The sequence below is a fragment of the Pristis pectinata genome, chromosome 3, assembly GCF_009764475.1.
Source record: "Pristis pectinata isolate sPriPec2 chromosome 3, sPriPec2.1.pri, whole genome shotgun sequence".
Taxonomy (NCBI): Eukaryota; Metazoa; Chordata; class Chondrichthyes; order Rhinopristiformes; family Pristidae; genus Pristis; species Pristis pectinata.
Genome location: NC_067407.1, coordinates 14,566,557 through 14,576,470, shown reverse-complemented (window position 1 = coordinate 14,576,470; position 9,914 = coordinate 14,566,557).

The following is a 9,914-nucleotide window of genomic DNA, read 5'->3' as shown; positions in this document are numbered from 1 at the left end:
TAGCCGCTCAATATCGGGGTGGGACCTAGCACTAATACTGATCATATTGCGAAATTTGAAGATTGTAAATATATTTCTTAACGCGGTTACTAGAGCCCTATTAAAAATGCATTATGCAGATTACATGTCACATTATTCATGAGATAGAAGTCGTACGTTTTGTGTGCGGCAGAAACAGTAGACTGGAAGCTGAGCACACCTTTGTCTAGCTTTTTAAATTTTTAATAACACCTCCAGCTCGCCATTTGGTGAGTCACAACTCAAAGCACAAAAGTGGAAATTCAGAACTCTCCTATGGAAAGGCAAACCTTTCAAGCGCTTTGGAGAGACCTTTAGTATGTTTTCACACACTCCAGTGATGATTACATTACATATCAAGTGTGCACGGATATCAAGATTCAGACACTTGTAGTGAATTCCGTGTGATCGATTTCTTAACTTGACAGGGCGTAGTGCAAATGTACGGACGAAACGGGTTCCAGTCTCCGAACCATTTCATTGATTATACGGTAGCTGAATTTTAAACCTTAATGCAACTTTGCGTTCCAATATAGCTATTTTTCAATTAAACAGCTCCCGAAGAGTATTCTTTTCAAATCAAATCAGGCCAAATCAACTCTGTGCTTAGAGTAGCGAGGTTGTAATAACTAAATAACCCCACCCAATGTGTGATTTTCCTGGGCTTTGGTGCCTCCTATGTGAACTGTTCCCAAACTGTACACGCATTGCATCTGGTACAAATCAAATAATCGGTGATTCGACATAACAAATATTTGTCGAAGGAATTACAGAAGGACACTTAAAGCGGGGCAGCTCATCCCTACTTTCTATGGAGTATTGACGTTCATTTCATTTGCAAGAAAACACAAGGGCTTACCATAATGTACTTTGGTTTTCCCAGAAACTGGGCCGGCGGTGTGTGAGTGTGTGTGCGTGTTGGGGGGCGGGGGGGGGGGGGCGGTGTGGTGTTACACTGACAAAATTTCACTGTTGTTTTGTTGAAAAATAACTGAACAATATGAAGATGCGCATGTTGTATGTTGAAATGGGTAGGCGGTAGAAGGGGATTATGCAACCAAACAGCTAAACAGTTTAATTTAGTGTAGACTGTTGGATAATGCAATACATTTTTCCTGGTTTTGAAAGAGTTGTAGGATTACAGCATCTGTTTGGATATTTAATTTGGGTTCCTGTTTTTTTTTCTTCTTTAAATTGCGTGGCGAATGACCAAATGGTGCCAACACAAGGGTCTGGTCAGGAAGGTAGGGCATTGGGTGCGTTTCTGGGAAGGTCACAGGAGTGGTTGGGTCCCACTTACCTCTTATCACAATATGGTATCAAAATATTTTCAACTTGAGCTTTGCAGCAGTCTTAGTGCTACTGACCATGGAACATCAAACATAGAACAGTGCAGCACAGGAACAGGCCCTTCGGCCCATGATGTTCTGCTGAACACGATGCCAAATTAAACTAAATCTCTTCTGTCTGCACACCATCCTTATCCTTTCATTCCCTGCATATTCATATGTCTGTCTAAAAGCCTCATAAATGCCACCATTGAATCTGCTTCCACCACCATCCCTGGCAGCCCGTCCCAGGCACCCACCACTCTCTGTGTAACACATCTCCTTTGAACTCCCCCCCCCCCCTCACCTTACATGCATGTCCTCTAGTCTTGACATTTCTACCCTGGGAGAAAGATTCCATCTGTCTACCCTATCAATGCCTCTCATAATTTTATAAACTTCTGTTAGGCCTCCCCTCAGTCCCCAACACTCCAGGGAAAACAGCCCAGGTTTGTCCAACCTCTCCTTTGAGCTCACGCCCTCTAATCCAGGCAACCACGAACCATGAAGGAAATCTGTCTGATAAGGAGGAAAGACTGAACTTGAATCTGTTTCACTGAAACTCAACAGAAATAATAACACAAAACATGCCTTTATAAAGCACACTAAATGAAAAAAAAATACAGATTAAGACGCTTCACAAACTTGCCATTGAAATGAGCTGTGGTACAAGTAGAATCAGACAGTGTCTAGAGGTCTTTGTAATAAAGTTGAATTGTGATGAGAAGCTCATCTTGGGGTCAAGTATGATATCAAGGTTGTAATCAATCTGATTCAGTTTTAGACAAACACTGGGGAGAAGGTGGAGCTGAGAAGGGAGTTTATGACAGGGGTTGATGACAATAAATTTTGTCTCTGCCACATGTCATCTCTTTCTATATAATAGAGAAGGGTTAATAAAAATGACAAACCAAATCTCTGTTTCACAGCAAACCTTTGCTCAGTTTTGGTTATGTTCTAGGCAGAAAACAAAGTAAATAGCTGCACTCATCCAAAACTTTATACAAACCTTTAGCTGATAAATGATAATACATTCAAAGCATCTCTGGGCTCAAGGTGAATGCACTGTTCTACCACATTACCAGGGTAGCCCATTGAAGAATTATATAAATCAACATTTTCAGACTGGGGGACATTAAGTGCAGTCAGTATACACCTATTAATGAGTATACTTCCATTTAGGTAACATTTCAAAGCGCTATTATTTCAGTTTTCAAGGTATTATATTTCAAGAAAATTATTGTTAATGATTAAGGCTCCCTTGATGGGCTGAGATACTGGTTTCAAATTGAGCCTTTGGTTGGCACCCAGCTGTAGGTTCACTTCTTTCATGTCTCTTCAAGCTGGTTTCTGAACAACCAGAGCAAAAACATTACCCTCCTGAGTGACTGTAACTGTGGTCCATTATTTTATCAACAATTTCCATAGCATTGATCATTCATAATTCAGTTTCATGCTACAGCTCACCTTGTGATCCTTCTCCGACCTGTCCAAATACAGAACCTACTGATACAAGATACACTGACTGCATCTTCCCAAACGGTTTCACCTTCCACATCTGCACCTGATGTGCCCTTTGGCTCCATTCATTGCCTGCCCCCATTCATCACTCTCAGCATCTAAAAGCTTGGATTCAACTTTCACAAACATCCCTGCTCCTCCACTCCCACTGACTCCAAGTCAATTGCTGACTGCTTGTTTTCTATGTTCTAACTGAACAGAAACTTGCTGCAGATTAACAGTATGAACTGGTGGTATACAACTTCATGATTCTGATTGTACTATGAACTAACCTTTTAAAATTACACAGACACAAGAGATTCTGCAGGTGCTGGATGTATCTGGAGCAATACACAAAAAGTGCTGGAGGAACTCAGCAGGTCAGGCCGCATCCATGGAGGGAAATAAACAGTTGACGTTTCGGGCCGAGACCCTTCACCATGATTGGAAAGGAAGAGGGCAGAAGCCAGAGTAAGAAGGTGGGGAGGGGGATGACCAGTTCTACAATAACGCTTGTTTATGCTCATTCCAAAGCTGGAACCCACGGCCATATCATCTACATCATCAGGATTTTGACTGTGTTCTGCAAACTTTGAGTGGCCCAGGTCCTCTCAAACACAGTGCAACACACCCATCATCCCTGTCCACACTTATTGGTCACAACATATTGGTTTCAAGAATGTTGTAAATGTTTTCAAATCATTTTACAACATTGCCTCTCCTCAATAGGCTTTAGTCTCTGAACCTGTTATTCCAGATTGGAGCTCGATGTCCTTACATTAGAAGCCAACTTCTCAGGCGATAGTGAGATGAGTTTGGCAGTCTCAGTCAATTCCCTTTTGGATAAATCCCTAATTCACCACGAGGGTTGCAGCACTGAAACAGGCTCTCAGGTTCAACTCGTCCAGGCTAAACAAGTTTTTTTTTCAGAATCAGTTTTATTATCACTGACATACTCTATGTGGTGAAATTGTTTAGCGGAAGCAGTACAGTACAAGAGATAAAGACATAAAAATGACTATAAGTTACAATAATAAATAAATAGTGCAAATGAGGAAAAGAGAGAAAAGATTTGCTTACTAAGCTAGTCCCATTTGCACGTGTTTGGCCCATATCCCTCAAAACCTTCCTTATCCACTTACCTGTCCAAATGTCTTCTAAATGTTGTAATTGTACCCGCCTCTACCGCGTCCTCTGGCAGCTCATTCCACATACCCACCACCCACTGTGTGAAACAGTTGCCCCTCAAGTCCCCTTTAAATCTTTCCCCTCCCTCCTTAAAACTGTGCCCTCTAGTTTTAGACTTCCCTACCCTGGGAAAAAGACTGTGACCTTTCACCTTTCTATGTACCTTTCGATTTTATAAACCTCTGTGAGGTCATTCCTCAGCCTTCTACACTCCAGGGTGAGAAGTCCTATCCACTTTCCCCTTGTAACTCAAGCCCTCCAGTCCCGTTAACTTTCTTTTGATTCTTTTCTGTACCGTTTCGAGCTTAATGACATTCTTCCTATAACTAGGCGACCAGAACTGCGCACAATATTCCAAGTGCAGTCTCAACAGCATCTTCTACATCTGTAACACGATGGCCCGGCTCTTGTACTCAATGTCGAGACCGATGAAGGCAAGCATGCCAAATGCCTTCTTCACCACACTACCTATGTGACCACTTTCAGGGAACTGTGTACTTGTATCTCTAGGTCTCTCTGATCTACAACACTCTCCAGGGCCCTGCTATTTACTGTGCAGGTTCTGTGTAACCTCCCAAAATACAACACTTTGTACTTGTCCAAGTTAAATTCCATCTGCTGTTTTTTGGCCCATTTGCTCAGTTGATCTAGATCCTGTTCTAATCTGAGTTACCTTAGAGTCATAGTGTCACAGAGTAATACAGCACAGAAACAGGCCCTTTGGTTCAATCTGTCCATGCTGACCATGGTGCCCAAGCTAATCCCATTTGCCCGCATTTGGCCCATATCCCTCTGAACCCCTCTTGTCCATGTACTTATCCAAATGCCTTTTAAATATTATTGTACCTGCCTCAACCACTTCCTCTGTCAACTCATTCCATAGATGCACCACCCTCTACATGAAGGAGTTGCCCTTCAAGTTCCTTTTAAATCTTTCACCATTCACCTTAAACCTATGCCCTCTAGTTTTTAGTTCCCCTTCTGTGGGAAAAAGATTACGTGTGTTCATCCTATCTATGCCCCTCATGATTTTGTACACTTCTATAACGTCGCCTCTCAATCTCTTAAATCCTAAGGAATAAAATCCTAGCCTGCCCACCCATCTCTCCCTTGGACTCAGGACCTTGAGTTCTGTCAACATCCTCATAAATCTTCTCTGCGCTCTTTCCAGTTCAATGATGTCTTTCCCATAACAGGGTGACCAAAACTGTACACAATACTCCAAGTCTCACCAACTTCTTGTACATCTGCAACATAATGTCCCAACTCCTATCTCAGTGCCCTGACTGATGAAGGGCAGTGTGCCAGACGCCTTCTTCACTATCCTGTCTACATGTGACGCCACTTTCAGCGAACTCTGTACTTGTACTCCTAGGTCCCTCTATTCCACAACACTCCCCAGGGCCCGACCATTCACTGTGTAAATCCTACCCTGGTTTGACTTCCCAAAATGCAATACTTTGCACTTATCCGAATTGAAAGCCATTTGCCAATCTTCAGCCCACCTACCTAGCTGATCAAGATCCCCCAATAACCTTCTTCACTGTCCACTGTACTATCAATTTTGGTGTCATCTGCAAACTTACTAACCATGTCACCTACTTTATTATCCAAATTGTTAGTATAGATGACAAGCAACGATGGTCCCAACACCAATCCCTGTGGCACACCACTGGTCACAAGCTTCCAATCTGCAAAACAAACCTTCACTACCACCCTCTGACTCCTACCATGAAGCCAATTTTGTATTCAATTGGCCAGCTCACACTGGATCCCATATAATCTAATGTTCTGGACCAGGTTACCACATGGGATCTTACCAAAGGTTTTGCTAAAGTCCATGTAGACAATGTTTACCACCCTGCCCTTGTCAATCCTCTTGACCACCTCTTCAGAAAACTCAGTCAAACTCAAGAGACACAATATCCCATGCACAAAGCCAGTCTGATTATCCCTAATCAGTCCTTGGCTTTCCAAATGCAGGTAGATCTGGCAACTTCAATCAAAGAGGCCACAGGTCGACCGGTGTAGGAAGTGGAAAAGTTTAAATGGATTTGTTTTTATTTGATAACAAACAAACATACAAATATACAAATTAGGAGCAGGAGTAGGTCATTTCGACCCTCTGGCATGATCTGTTATTTAATAAGTCTTAGTTGATCATGGAGAAAATAACATTCCTTTGAAGCACTTTGGTATATCAAAGGAATTAAATTGTAAATTGCAAATTGGTTTATTATTCTGACATGTACTGAGGTACAGTGAAAAATTTCATTTTTTATGCCATCCATGTAGATCTTCTCATCACATCAGTGCATTGAGGTAGTACAAGCGAAAACAATAACAGAATGCAGAATATAGTGTTACACTCACAGAGAAAGTGCAGTGCAGGCAGACAATAAGATGCAAGGCCAAAATGAGGTAGATTGTGAGGTCAAGAGTCTAATCATACAAGGGGACTGTTCAATAGCCTTATAACAGCGGGATATTATACAGTTGTTCGTGTAGCAAGTGTACTCTTCTAGTACTGGGTCTGAGTACATTGTCAGAGCTGGACTTGGGGAGGCTGACTCTGCAGGTGACTGTGTTACTTCTAGCCCTGGAGTCTTGCAGCTGAACTGAATACCGGATACTAGAAGAATTCCATATCTTTCACCCTGAGCAGAATAAAAATGGAAAATGAATGAACAGCAGAACCGAGCTTTGGCTCTCAGCCTGTGGCTGGACAGCAGTGAGCAATCCACGCTGACTCTGGGTTAAAGTGGCCAGTGTTTCTCCACCAGAACATTACCTGGAAACCTCTGGTAGAAATGCAAGTGTGCGGATATCAGGAAAGGTGAACATGATAAATCCTAACTGTAAATCCTGTATACAACCGAGTAGCCTTGTTCTCACACCTAATGTACGAACATAATTGGATTTACATGAACTCCTGGAAAGTTACCTCAATATTCAGAATAACAACTGTTTCCAGAGAAGAAGAGCATTGGGGAATATTAAAAGAGGGAAAAGAATGTAAGCCATATTATTTTGGGAATGTCAAGTTTTAATGAAAGGGAAGTTTTGAATAGTTCCTCAAATGTCAGTACCAAAGTATATCTGCATTCAGCATGGACCGGTGCAGGGATTTTACAATTGTTTTATCTCATTTATAGCATACATTTTGAAACGAGGTTACTACATTCTAATTGGGAAACATTCACAGCAATGTGCTCTGTTACACCACAAGGTTCACAATTACCCAAACTGTAACTTTAAAAGAGAAATAGACCTAAAAGAAAATGATTTTGTGTGAAATATGCTCAAGACTCAGCCCTCTGCAGCATTTGGCTTTCAGTGAACTCTGCAAGCAATCTCAACTGTGGTTAAGAGCATCAAGCACAGGTTATCTTAAACTCAGAACTAATGTACTCGCTCTATAAAGGGCTTTTTTGCCCTTGGCAACATTGATGGAAATCTGGGCCAAAACAGTCTACAGAATAAGCAGACTGTCAAAAATGTTGTACTCAAGGGCCTCTGGCCCTGTGCAGGATTAGAGTAAGAATCCATGTTATTTCCATTATTAATTGTTTAGTCATATGGACATTACCCAGAGCCATATTGACAGTCAACCACTGCTTATTTTTTGGAGACACGAGACTGCAGATGCTGGAATCTGGAGCAACAAACAATCTGCTGGAAGAACTCAGCGGGTCGAACAGAATCTGTGGGAGGAAAGGAATTGTCGACGTTTCGGGTCAAAATCCTGATGTCCGAAACATCAACAGTTCCTTTCTTCCCACAGATGCTGCTCGACCCGCTGAGTTCTTCCAGCAGATTGCTTGTTATTGCTTATTTTTTGTTGTATTCAATAACAAAGAGATCATTTAAACTAGGTGAAAAGATTATACTTTTGTTCAAGTTCAAAATATTATAATTGATATTCTCAAAATTGTATTTATTATTTTGGCTAAGCTTAGGTATGAAATCAGGGCAACTGGTTGCAATGTCCAGCATCTTGGAACAGAATCAACTCCTCCCAGATGTCCACACCACAACCAGTGGACCCAGGTCCCTAGTTAGAGTTTGGTTGTTCCCATGATCAGCCTACTGAATCATGTAGTCATCAGCATTTACACAAATAAATGTCAATCTGGCACTCTTCACGGAAACTTGCCGCAAAGAAGGAGGCCAGCAAGCCCATCTGAGAAAGAGCGATTTAGACTAGTCCTGTATTCCAACTCTCAGCCCACGGCCCTGTGATCCCTACACAAAGGCTCATCCAGGTTGTTTTCAGTTGTAAATCAAGAAAGCTGCAGATCCTGGAAATCCAAAATAAGAACTGAGTAGGTCCAACAGCATCTGTAGAAAGAGAAACAGTTAACATTTCAAGTTGAAGACCCTTCATCAGAACTAAGAAGGAGGGAAAGCAAATTGGTCCAGGTAACAGCGTAAGTCATTGGGTGGAGCAGAGGGAATGTCTGTAACAGGATGAAAGGATGTAGCCATTGAATGGACAACTAAGCTCCTTTGTCCCTGTAATGTGTTGCTAATGTTGTGAAGATTGGGTGATATTGTACAATCTGGTGTTCTCTATTTCTATTTGCTGCATTTGGCTTATATCCTGCTAAACTTTTCCTACCCTGGTACCTGTCCAAACATCTTTTGCATGTTGTAATTGTACCCACTGCTACCACCTCCTCTGGCAGCTTATTCCATATACCCACCACCCTCTGTGTGAAAAACTTGCCTCTCAGATCCCTGTTAAATCTTTCCTCTCTCACCTTAAACCTCAAGCTTATGTTGGGCTTCATTGTAACAGTGCAGTACGCCACAGACAGATCGGAGTGGGAGTGGAGTGGGGAACTAATGTGGAAGTTCAGGGTCACTCCTGCGGACTGAGCACAGGTGTTTTTAATTACACTGAGTATTTCTGCCTCCATGACATTTTCAAACACTTGTTCATGTATTGACAAATATTTTTTTCTGTAGATCCCTCCAATTATTTTATTTATTACATTTACTCTGTTCCCCTGTACCCCTGTTACATTCCTTTCTGCTCAGGAAGTAGCTGTTTCCTGTTGACTCATTCTGTAGTTTTTCACAGCTCAATTAAATCTCCCCTCAACTTCCTCAGTTCCTCAGTGCCAAAGAAAAAAACAATACCTGGCCTAGCTAAATCACACCACTAAAATTCTCAGACAATGTGCTTGTGTATCTCTTCTGAACCCTCTCCACTGCTGGCCCATTCTGTCTTGCAAAATGTTTCATCTGGAGCAACACTGTATGGATTTTCTGACATCACATTTACAGAGCATGAGGTTTATTATGAACAAGATTTTTTTAAGAAAACATATTGTTTATCAGAAACAGTTATAAATTCTGTTTTGAGGTGAGGGTAAAATCTTGCAGGGCATATCCATGGAAAAGACCATGTTTTGTCTAAGTTTTCTTTCATCCGGTCCTTCTTTTCCATGCAGCTTGCTGGGAATCTGATGCCAACTCGGCAGAATCTAAAATATTGTGGTTACCAGCAAACCTTGAACTATCTCGGAGAAATGTGCCTAAAGTTCTTTCCAAAATCCTGTAATCTATAATTTAATATAATAATCCTGCACTCTATGTTCTATAATCCCATAATCTGCAAATTTGCGGCTCACTTCTGGCTGAATATATCCTTTGTGCTGTTTAGGTGGGATTCTAATTTAGTCATAGATCAGTGCTAATCCTGCAGATGGTAGCTTCACACCATTGGCTCCTCAATGCGAACTTCTCAAGCACCAAGGATGGAATAGAGCCACTGAGTGGAGTTCTGCATGGATACCTTTGTTAATAACTGTGATGGCCACATCTACACATGACTTTCATGCAAAAGGAAATGAAGTATGAATGAAGATAAGG